The sequence below is a fragment of the Oratosquilla oratoria genome, chromosome 36 (assembly GCF_046742065.1).
Source record: "Oratosquilla oratoria isolate Oo_2021 chromosome 36, ASM4674206v1, whole genome shotgun sequence".
In the NCBI taxonomy this organism is placed as follows: domain Eukaryota; kingdom Metazoa; phylum Arthropoda; class Malacostraca; order Stomatopoda; family Squillidae; genus Oratosquilla; species Oratosquilla oratoria.
The window spans coordinates 35197264-35209763 of record NC_134812.1 but is presented as its reverse complement, the minus strand read 5'-3'; the positions used below and the strand labels follow the sequence as shown (position 1 = coordinate 35209763).

The window sequence follows — 12500 nt, the reverse complement described above, 5'->3', positions numbered from 1 at the left end:
TATATTAAACACGAGTTGTCCATTTGTTGTATCATCTGTCTACAAACTGAACCTCTCGAGGAGAGAAAAAAAGAAATCGATTGTGCACTGCAATGTCTAGATTATTCTGTAAATATAGGTGTAGACTAGTCCATCGTTGTTACGGTTAGACACATGTTTACGATTTGTTTTTTTTTTCATAATGCTTCGTCCAAGCAGATGTAACAATTCCACTCTGACATTGCCTGGTTAGGTCTTTTTTTTCCATATTTTTCTTTTCTTTGTCTGTCTCAGACTTAATACTCATCAAGGGTTCGAAAGAATAAAATAAATGTCGTCCTTCCATTCCTTTTATGTAATCTTGGTTACGTTTTTCTTTATCGTTTTCTCATGTGTTTCGTAATTATGTGTGCAAGTTATTTAATTCCCATGTCTTCCCTTTCTTTGTCCTCCTATAAGAATAATGAAAGATGGGGCGGTCTTAGATTATTTTTATTTTCTCTTCTGCATTGTGCAAGAGGGCAGAGATGTCTATAGAGCGCCCATTCCTTCATTTTTTACATATTTCTTCCCCTAAACTCATATTTAGATTTGCTCATCTACATACAAACTGGTATTCCATACGTTGCCAGTGTATAACGAGTTTTTTTCATAATATTAAATGTGGAAATTTCTTATCTTTCTACTGTTATGGTTGTGCTTTAACATACAATTTTTTATTTTATTTTTCTATTGTGATCCCGGTGTAAGTATACAAAAACACAAAAAGAAACGACACTGTATACATCACTTTGCGCCAACATGAAGGGTCCATCTATAAACGATATATTACAAGATGCTTGAACGAAACATTTCACAACTCTAGGTCCAGTTTTATCTTTAATCGAATATCTTGTAACCATGACGTTACGTTGTACGATGACGTCAAGTCGCGTGCCGATCCCAACGCACCTCCTCACAACGAGCAACTCAGGTCAAACGAGGTCCTCAGGGCCTCGAATTGCTGAGGTCAGGAATAGTTGGGTCTACAAATCGGCGTGCTGCTCTAGAGACTGGACCCGAAAGAGAGAAAGAGAGAACTCAGCTATGAAAGTCAGCTTTTTGCCGATACTCTGGTGGTCCATTCCAGTTCCACAAGAAGTCTCTAAATGCGACTCTCAGAAGTTGTGCAATTCGTTCAAGTGTCAGACTTGATTTTCCACATTTCTTGTGCCATTAGTGTAGATGCCCTCCCCTTTTTTTTGTCGATTAAGCCTACTCGCCCCTATGGGTCAGTCACCACAGAGATGCCTAATACCCACGTCGAAGTGGCGAATCTTCGGAGAATGTTATTGCTGAAAAAAAAAAATAATTATAAGAAAAACTCTCACGAAGGGGGGTTGGGAGGGAACTCATGGATTGGTGAATATCAGCAAGTTTAAACATTCCAATGTGAGTTGAACACACCTAGGTCATTCGAGTAGGTGTAAAGAAATTAAAATTTATAGGGAAGTAGTACACTGTCTGCCAAATGCCCTACAGCGATTACCCCGCCCCTAACCCCCATTCCCACCGTTCTAGATGCGGGATATAGTGATTCCTCTAGACAACGCTTCTGTGTTTTGATGTGCCACGTTATGTACTTGTTCATGCATGTCTGGAATTGCCTCCGTCCATCCCTAACGTTAAGATCCTAATTTGGTGCTTTATCTCGAGATCGTGATCCCATGTTAACTAGTGGACAAACTTCGACGTCTGGGCCTCGATTTAGACCAGAACGCTTGGACTGTTTCTGATTCTCCGTGGCCGTCGGTTCAGGGTTGTACGTCTACACTTGGCATTTTATCTGACAGATGATCCCTTGGTGCAACTGGAGCCATAGGGAATGGGGTATGGGGGCTGGCAAGTAGGCAGGCATATGTGCAGTCTAGGGCCGACTGGTGCAGCCTTTTGTCGGCTAGTGTACAGGTTAGTTATGGCTTGTTCGGAGTCTAATATCGGCTGGTGCTCAGTCAGGTTAGTATCAGATGGGTGGAGTCTGACGTCGCTCGGAAGACTCGGGTGTCAATAGGAGCACTTCCCAGAGGAGATTTGCCTCTTTATGGAATAGTTTTCCCTCTTCGATCCGGTGACACAGCGTACTGCTTTTGTTTGAACAGCAGTTGTCAAACGAGGCAGCGTTCAACGTTGACTGATACCCATTGAGTTTCGTGCGAGCCAATGTCCAGTTTGATTACGGTTCATGGTTCATATTCAGACCGATGGTGTCGTGTACAACCATGTTATTTAGCAGGTACTTCGACGTACCTATGTGATAAGGGTTTAGGTTAAGTAGATAGTTAATGAATATGAATTATCTAAACAAAACTGTGAAAAAAATACAACTAAAAAATTTCTCATAGTGAATATTTCCGTATTCTGTACCTGTATCGGTCATTCATCAGTTGAGACAAACCAAATTTAAGCTACGAAACACTGAAACTGTTGAATGTATTCTCCATATATAATAATAAATCGCACGCATGTGCTACTCAATAGATCGCCCTATGTATGTATGTATGTGTTTACATCTGTCAGACGTGTATGTACATGATATACAAGTATACACATTTGTGTACTTTAATTGTCGTTGCCACTACTGAAATCTGGAAGGAAGGGAACCAAACAAGGACTCATTAAAGAGAAAACCTAATCCCATTCTGGAGTGAGGCTTGGGGCAATGGTTTCGTTCTCCATCGCACCATTCCAGTGGACCCAAACTCTCCTTCACCAGATTTTAGGGGCCCAGGTAGCCCGTCCCACTGAGTGACCTGGGATCGCATTCACTAACAGACTTATGGGAGAAGACTCCCGCTGCTTTGGTCGCTGCCAGCTAAGGCAGACCTTGTAGATTCACTAAGTATTGGCGGGAGGGAATATCTTGTAAATTCAGGGAGGGATTTGTCTCCTTAAGTTAAGTCTTCCATTTACTTTATAGTCTTTCCACCACAGATATAATCATGGTACATGTATCATTTACATTTTGAGAACTGTAAATATAAATTCTCAATCTTAAATCCTGTAGTTTTATGTATAAAACCTCTCCTTATCAAAGTCACGCCATAAGTAGCAGAAAAGTCATTCGACAGAGAAGCACATCTTTATTTCGGGACTTGTCAACCTAATCTCCATAGGACTTCTAATGTAAAAGAATCTTTGCAAGGCTACTGGAGCCAAAGTGTTGTAGATTTAAGACACCTAGCTCGGTGTTGCTACTCAAAAGAAAAACCTTCACAAGTCTGTAAACGTGAACACGTAATGCAGTACTGGAGTACCTATGGTGTTTCACAAGAGAAAACTCAAAACTTTTTGGTTTTTGCACATGACTGTTATGAATAAACAAATGACATTCAGTCCTCTTAAAAGCCACACTTAACTGAAAAATACTGCGATAAAATGTATTTATTTTTCTAAACAAATGTTAAATCTGAGGCTCACTTGATCGTCTGCTACATTTACAGTAGCTGCGCCTCATTTACTGCAATCTTCCATACTAAAAGGTAACAGTCGTAAAAAAGCACATCTATATTGCTCGTTCTGTGTCAACATAAAGTCAAAACGTTCTAGACATTCATAACCCAAAAAAATATTATTCATAGTTAAAAAAAAAAAGATAAATAAATAAATAAACAAATAAATAGCTGCACCTCATATAAAATCATATCTATATTGCTCGTTCTGTGTCACCATAACGTCAAAACTTTCTGGACATTCATAACTCAGAAAAATATTATTCATAGTAAAAAATAATATTGATAATAATGATAAAATCTAATAGATCCTTTAGTTAAACTAGAAATAAAATTAATTAGAAATCATACTGGCTCACTGATATTCAACAGTGGTCAATATTGATACATAATGAACGTGTGTGCAGTATCTTTTAAAGTTACAGTTTTGTATTCAAGAAGAAAGCTTCTTAGCCCATCAAACTCCGATGACAAGATGTCTTGTCATTTGGTCAAATAAAACAAAAAATCATGAAACACCAAAATGTTTGATCAAACAGCACCAGAAAAATATGACGTCAGTCCTCGCACGAAAGCGAGTACTGACGTCATATTTTTCTGGTGTTTGATCAAACATTTTGGTGTTTTATGATTTTTTGTTTAATTTGACCAAATGACAAGACATCTTGTCATCGGAGTTTAATGGGTTAAGGTGAGCTCTCGTTTGAATCTTCCTCGCGAATTTTGAAAACATTGGCGGGTTACAGACAAGTTATCAAACACCAGGATCTAGCGTGTAAAGACAAGTAAATAAATGAATAGTTAAGTAAATTGATAAATAAATAAATGAATGAATATACAAATAATCGTGTTGATTAATAAATAAACAAGAAAACAAGCAAGTAAATAGATAAAAAGATAGATAAATATATAGATGAAATGGACATGAATTTCGTGACTGGAAAAGGAACACTAACTCTTCACGTTAAAAATATAAAAAAAGAAGAACCAGATGATTACAAACCCCCTTCGCCTAGACTCAATTAGAGAAGGAATGGTCCGTAGTTATTTAGAGATGTTATCAGTCACCTACATAGCAACTACCCAACAAAGGTTAACAAACACGATTCGGACTTGAATGCTCTTGCATAACTTGCCTCACCCGAGAAGACAGCGGCGAGGAAAATGGTACCAGTCTCCTCATCAACGAAAAAAAAAAAAAAAAAAAAAAAAAAAAAAAAATCCCCAATCCCATGAAGTGGGAAGTGGAAAACCCCCTGTCAGTTGCGGGAAGCCGCTGGGCTATTTTAGGCTGATATGTGGGTCGCCTCCTCGCCTGGCTAAGGCTGTCGGGAACCAACGCAAGAAGCACGCAGCGGGTCTCGGGAATCGAACGCACGACCACCCGCTCACAAGTTCGATACGGTATCCACCGGGTAACTGTGCGACCCAAAGATTGGATCCACAAGGAGGATAAAATCTAATCGTTAAAACATATACGCACAGCCATAAATGCTCACGCATATACACATATACACACAGACGTGCACGTAAACATGTACACATATTGCATATGATGCACACACACACACACACACACACACACACACACACACACACACAGATAGATATAGAGATAGAGATATATAGATAGATAGATAGAGAGAGACAGACAGAGAGATAGATAGAGAGATAGCTAGATAGATAGATAGATAGATAGAGAGTGTGGGAGACAATGCATATTAAACATCGACGTGAATATTCCCACATCGCTTATGACGTCAGTATCGTGGGAGTACGCTCTGCTGTGGGAGCCCTGAGAATCTTCCCCAATTTCTTCATAATGTGTGGTGAAGACTCCAAAGACAAGACAACATCACGTTCCCTTTGAATATCTTTAACTGAGGCGTCCATCTTGATCCCACAGATAGAATCTTACTCTGTCATTACGTCGTAAAAGATTCCCACGTCGTAAAAGATTCGTCACATGTGAACTCTTATGTAACATCACGCATGCGCGTTGTTTGTAGTTGTTTGCAAAACTTGTTTACGTTCATTTCTTTATTTTGATTTTTTTTTTTAGCAAATGCATGTAGCCTTATTTTTTCAGTTGTATGGCGCATTGTTTTTGTCAGACTTCCTTATATTTGGTCTTCAAAATAATTACTCCGTTACGCGCCATTTCTATACAATTGACGTCTCGTCGTGTAATACTCAATCTTGGGCGTTTTCTTCTTTCCTAGGCAACAGGTAGCTTAGATCGTCAGTTGATCCACTGTACATGAAAGGTACTGAGGGATGTTATTTTCACGTTTGTAATGCGTTGGTATGATGATAATGACCATATTCATAAAATAGAATACAACAATTAACGTCTTTTTGATACTGAGGGGGTGTTACGGACATGGACAAATTAGCTCATCGCCAGTCAGAAGAAAAGTTAAAGTGACATCTGGTACAGAAGGAGTTAACGTGTCACCTGTGAGTAGACAGGGGACAAGTCGTTAAGCTTTGGGATCTTGCCTAAACACGTGACGACGTGGGCGGCAATTAAGGATATAGACCATGGACTAAAATCTACTGTTTCCAAATTTGCTGATGATACAAAACTGTGCGGAATGCCAAATGATCACTTAAACCAATTAGATATTCAAAAAGATTTAGATAAACTATCGCAAGGGTCTGAAAAGTGGCTAATGAAATTTAACACAAGTAAATGCAAGGTTATGCACATAGGTAAAACAACAGTAACTACGATTATAAGTTATTTGGAAATTCGTTAACAAAAGTGGATAGTGAAAAAGATCTCGGCGTAATTATCAGTAACGACCTCAAATCATCCAAGCAGTGTATTTCAGCCTCTGAGAAAGCAAATAAGATTCTAGGACTGATTGCGCGATCTTTTGATTTCAAAAGTCCATCACTCATTTACAAGCTATATAAATCGTTAGTTCGTCCACATTTGGAATATACTGTTTCCGTATTGTCACCGAATCTCATTAAAGACATTGACAGACTGGAAAAAGTACAACGGCGAGCCACAAAACTGATTCCAAATATCAAAAATAAATCATACGAAAATCGACTAAAGCACATGAATCTGTTTTCCCTAAAAAAGCGTAGACTCAGAGGTGACTTGATACAGGTCTTTAAAATTCTAAATGGAATTGACAACATCAAAAGTGACCAAATTTTCACATTGAATGAGAATCAGACAAGAAACAATGGTCTCAAACTGTCCGGAAATAGATTCAATTTGGAAGTAGGTAGAAACAACTTTGTCAACCGTGTAGTTAATGAATGGAATAAACTTCCTGCACAGGTAGTGCAATGTAGTTCAGTTCGAAGCTTTAAGAATCATTTAGATAAATACCTAAGATGCTGTAATGATTATAATTTATTTTATATCATTATTTTTTTATCATTTGTCTGTGATTTTCATTTATTATTAGTTATATGTCAATTATTATTTACTGTTTACCTGTTTGTTTATTATTTAATTATACCTATGCATTTATTTATGCATTTTATTTGTTATTTACATTATTATAGTTTTTATTTATTATCTTATTATTAATATGATTTTTTTTCGCATCCGACCTAGATATGGATCAAAAGGTCTCCTGTCGGCATGCTCCGCCTTTGTAATCCTTTGTAATTCTCGCAACAACATCTCGTTCGTTTGGCATTCTCTGCTTTGCGCACGCGTACTTTCGCATGATCGTTATACCTCACGTCTTTCGGGTAGCAGATTCATATCTCAAATATCTAGCCCTGCACGCGTCTTGCCCTTCGTTTCCAATGTAGTTCCTACTCTCAAATCTGTGTCACTCACCGAATGCTGTATGCATAGTCTCCCACTTAACCGTGTACACGCGCTCTTGTGTATGCATGACACCTAAATGTCTCAGAAGTGAGTCAGGCGTTTTAACATGTTTTCTTTTATCTCAGCCTTGCTCCAAACTCAAGCTGCAGATTGGTTTGACCTCTTTAATCCCTATTTAGGGCTTTCGCTGTACAAATTTCATGCAACGAATGTCCTCGGAACACCCCTATGGACCAGAGTCGCACAACAGTCTTTTATGATTGTGAACTAATTTCTACTCAGAGAAGAATGTCGATCACTCTCGGCTTTAACTGTCCCTCATGCACCTAATGTGCATGTTTTCAAGTCTTCAGTGCGAAACTGCCCTCGTAGACGGAAACTCTGGTTACAGGCAACAAAATACACTGCAGTCTGTGAAATATGTAAAATGTTCAGGATGTACATCATGTCTGATCCATTTGTCTATTCACCTGTGTGTGTGTGTGTGTGTGTGTGTGTGTGTGCAGGCGAGCGTGTGCACGTGTGTACTCGCGCGCGTGTATGTGTGCACGTGCGTGCGTGTGTCCATGTGTGAGCGCGTGTGTGCATGTATATTCGCATGAGCGAGAGCATGAATGAGCATGTGAATGTGCGAATGTGAGCGCGCGTGTTTGTGTGTGTGTGTGTGTGTGTGTGTGTGTGTGTGTGTGTGTGTGTGTGTGTGTGTGTGTGTGTGTGTGTGTGTGTGGGTATGTGTGTGTGTGTGTATGTATATGTGTGTGTATGTGTGTGTGTGTGTATGTGTGTGTGTGTGTGTGTATTTACCTATTTGTAGTTGTATTTACCTAGTTCACCTAGTTGTGTGTGTGTGTGTGTGTGTGTGTGTGTGTGTGTGTGTGTACGTGCGTATTTGTGTGTATACGTATGTGCGTATGTCTGTGTGCGTGTCTGCGTGTGCGCGCATGTATGTTCCGTTCTTGGGCCACTTCTATTCATAGTATATATAAATGATATAGACCATGGACTAAAATCTACTGTTTCCAAATTTGCTGATGATACAAAACTGTGCGGAGTGGCAAATGATCACTCAAACCAATTAGATATTCAAGAAGATTTAGATAAATTACAGCAATGGTCTGAAAAGTGGCTAATGAAATTTAACACAAGTAAATGCAAGGTAATGCACATAGGTAAAAATAACAGCAATTACGATTACAAATTATTTGGAAATTCGTTAACAAAAGTGGATAGTGAAAAAGATCTCGGCGTAATTATCAGTAACGACCTCAAATCATCCAAGCAGTGTATTTCAGCCTCTGAGAAAGCAAATAAGATTCTGGGATTGATTGCGCGATCGTTTGATTTCAAAAGTCCATCACTCATTAACAAGCTATATAAATCGTTAGTTCGTCCACATTTGGAATATGCTGTTTCCGTATGGTCACCGAATCTCATTAAAGACATTGACAGACTGGAAAAAGTACAACGGCGAGCCACAAAACTGATTCCAAATATCAAAAATAAATCATACGAAAATCGACTTAAGCACATGAATCTGTTTTCCCTAAAAAAGCGTAGACTCAGAGGTGACTTGATACAGGTCTTTAAGATTTTAAAGGGAATTGACAACATCAAAAGTGACCAAATTTTCACATTGAATGAGAATCAGACAAGAAACAATGGTCTCAAACTGTCCGGAAATAGATTCAATTTGGAAGTAGGTAGAAACAACTTTGCCAACCGTGTAGTTAATGAATGGAATAAACTTCCTGCACAGGTAGTGCAATGTAGTTCAGTTCGAAGCTTTAAGAATCATTTAGATAAATACCTAAGTAAGATGCTGTAACGATTATAATTTATGTTATATTATTTGTTTTTGTTTTGTTATAATTTGTCTGTCTGATTTTCATTTATTATTAGTTATATGTCAATTTATTATCATTTACTATTTACCTGTTTGTTTGTTATTCAACTATACCAATGCATTTATCTATGTATTTTAATTGTTATTTACATTGTTATAGTTTTAATTTATTATTAATATGATTTTTTTTTTTTTTTTTTTTTTTTTTTTTTTTTTTTTTTTTCATCCGACCTAGATATGGATCAAAAGGTCTCCTGTCGGCATGCTTTGCCTTTGTAATCCTTTGTAATCCTTTGTACACTTGTAGTTGGATACGTGAGTGCATGCGTGCTTGTCTGCGTGCGTATATGTACGTGTACGTGCGCATTTGTGTGTGTACGTATGTGCGTGTGTGTCTGTGTGCGTGTCTGCATGTGCATGCATGTGTGTGCTTGTACAATTGTGCTTGCATACGTGGGTGTGTGCGTGCATACGTGTGATTCACCATGGTCTTGGATCACGTGTTCGACTTGTGATCGACAGCTATTTTCCTTCCCGGAAGAGAGCTCAGATATCATATATGACCGATCTATGGGTAATGCTGTGACCTTACACACACACACACATCCCAAACTCCCCGCCCACGAGAGTTGGAGTAACACCTCGCAGCGCGGTGATATTGGGTGGCATTCGAACCCGGACTTCCGTAGTGGCAACCGGGAACTCTAACCACTTTGCCACGAGGGAGGTGTGTGTGTGTGTGTGTGTGTGTGTGTGTGTGTGTGTGTGTGTGCGTGCATGCCTGTGCTTGTATACGTGCGTGTGTCTGCGCCTATGTGTGCGTGCGTGCGTGCATGTCCGTGTATGCGTGTGAAAGTTTGCGTGTGAGTGTGCGAATGCGTCTGCACGTTTATGTGTCTACCTATTTTTGTTTGTATATGTGTGTGTGCATCTGTGTCTGTCATTGCCTGGTGTCTACCCAAAATAATAAAAGTTGTTTTAACAAGTATCTTTATTAATTGGTGTGTGTAATGAAGCCGACCCCTCTCCCCTAGCAAAACGCATTTTCGTTATTGACATCTTACTAACCCTTACGGTTTCTGAAATTACAAATATGCTGTGATTTGTGTATGCCTAATTTTTTATACTCCAACTTACATTGACTACTCGTAATGTAGTTTTTGCGTTAAAGATTTTCTGTATGTGAGGAACAAACTTACACATATGATCATACTATACTTGTTTGTTAAATACATATATTCTTATTTCAAAGCCATCTAATTAAAAAATTATGTATGTGCGTACGTTTTCAAGTCTTATTTTCTAATCAAATTTACACGTAGAGTGAGGGATAACTTTAAAATAGGATTATATGACTATACTGCTATAAACGTGTGGATATATTTATAGCAATTCTGGCTCCTTTGTTCAGGTTTCCATAACAATCTTAAGGTCTACAGTGCACAATGAAATACTGTATATATCTATCGACTTTTTATTACCGTTGATGTCAGTTTGACGATTGCGTTGTCAACGCCATCGTCAAACTGACATTAAAACCACTATTATTTCGATAAAGCCTACACAGGTTTATAGCCTACAGCAGACTCCACAGTGACGCTTTGTACCGGGAGTTCTCCCACTCTAAGTGATGTCACCACGCTACATACTTTTAAAACAGTGCTACGGGCCTAAGCATCGTGCTGTTCTTCAAGCTATGAAACTCGTCTACCCTTCGATCGGATGGCAAAGCCGGCCGTCAACATCCCTGACGACGACAACGACCCTGGTGACCTCCAGAATTACAGGTACCGCATTACTAAATGCAGGTTAGGTTAGACGAATTTATCATACTTTAATTTCTTCGACCTCCGCATCTATCAAAACAAAGATGGCGTCTCAAGCAGTCGTTATGTTTCCATTAATTAGTGCATCTCTTTTAGCAACTTTTTCTGTTATTAATTTCCGTCAGGAAAAACGTATATTTCGTTGATGTATTATAATTTATAAAAGAAACATCTAATTTTCCTTTGCTATATCGCGTAAATGTGCACTTCTAAAAATTTACCGAAAATACCGCTGACCGAGCGTTGTCGAATGTGTTGAAGAGCTTCCGTAAGTGTAACATGGCACGTTAAAATGCCGGAAGCATAAGAGAAGATATACCTTATCCGGAGAAACTATCATAAATGTTGGTCAGAATGATATAACGGGCACAACTTTAACGTGTTGGAGTTTTGAATGAAAATAGCATTTTGCGTTATTGTGACCTTCATTTTTCACCTAGATCTAAAAAAACTTATAGAGCTCATCCTTGTAATCCTCTTTACAAGGTACCATAGTATGGCTATGATCAAAGCAAGTTAAGAAGCCATAACGTGCGTGACAACGTTACAGACAGACAAAGAGACAGGCACAAACGTCTAACGGAACCAAGTAACGTAGTTATCTAAAGTATTCTTGACAACAAATAAAGACGAAGTAAAATAGTCTTCATAGCGGCTACATAAATGGGTAGACATTTTGGGTACTGAGGATTGGAGATTTAGGTGGTCAATTGTACCATTAACCGGAATACGTGACCTAGCCTAACCTAGCCTAGTCTAGTGGGCTCTCTGACCTAGCCGGACCCAAGATGAGATGGCAGACCTAGCCCATATGTTGCATTTTAGCCCTAGATTATTTCAATTTCCCTATGGGATGCATCCCGTTCCTCCAACGCCTAGGAAACTCGTTGGCACTTACCTAAGTCACGATGTCAATGGGTTGGTCCAGCAGTGGCTTGGGACAAGGTGAAACTTCTTGATTTTGAAGGTTGATAAATCCAGTGATGTAAATGGGTTTCTCTAAAATCGAAGTACTATATGCATTAAGCCTGTACCCAGACTTTGTCTCCATTAGTACAGAGACTGAATATAAGGAACAGAAAAATGGAATTTGAGAAGTTCACACTGACACTCCCCGGCAGAGCCATTTTCACCTTAACACAATAACAATGGCAGTCATCATACGATTGTCACAAAATATATATTTTGTAAGGACATTGTGCTCCTTTTAAAAGCGATCAGGGTCACCAGTTTTTACGCACATGCAAAAAATCAGAACGGACATCCACACTCGGCACAAACCAATTCAAACCTAAGATGTCGCACGTCCGATTTAGTTTTTGTTTTGAAAGGAAGCCCTGTGATTGGCTGGTATTGTTACGCGTTTAAAGACAATGATGTGTTGGCTGGAATATCACAAAAAGTCTCCGAAAGATGACTCGCCGAAGTACTCGCAAATGAAGTCAATGGTAATTGTATTATGAAATTGAAGCCTACTTTTTTAAATTTATTTTCTAAATTAATCTTAATTCTATTTCTGATAATTGAAATTATAGTAAATTATTTTTATTGAATTAAGC

General features: G+C 38.7%; 1 protein-coding gene across 1 annotated transcript in view; it reads left to right on the top strand.

The window, feature by feature from the left end:
* LOC143019115 (uncharacterized) overlaps window positions 1-3014 on the top strand; it is a 68019-nt gene extending 65005 nt beyond the window's left edge. The window contains exon 30 of the mRNA XM_076174811.1: window positions 1-3014. This exon is cut by the window's left edge and continues 104 nt beyond it. The gene's annotated coding sequence lies outside the window, so the exon portion shown is untranslated.
* The last annotated feature ends 9486 nt before the right edge of the window (window positions 3015-12500 follow it).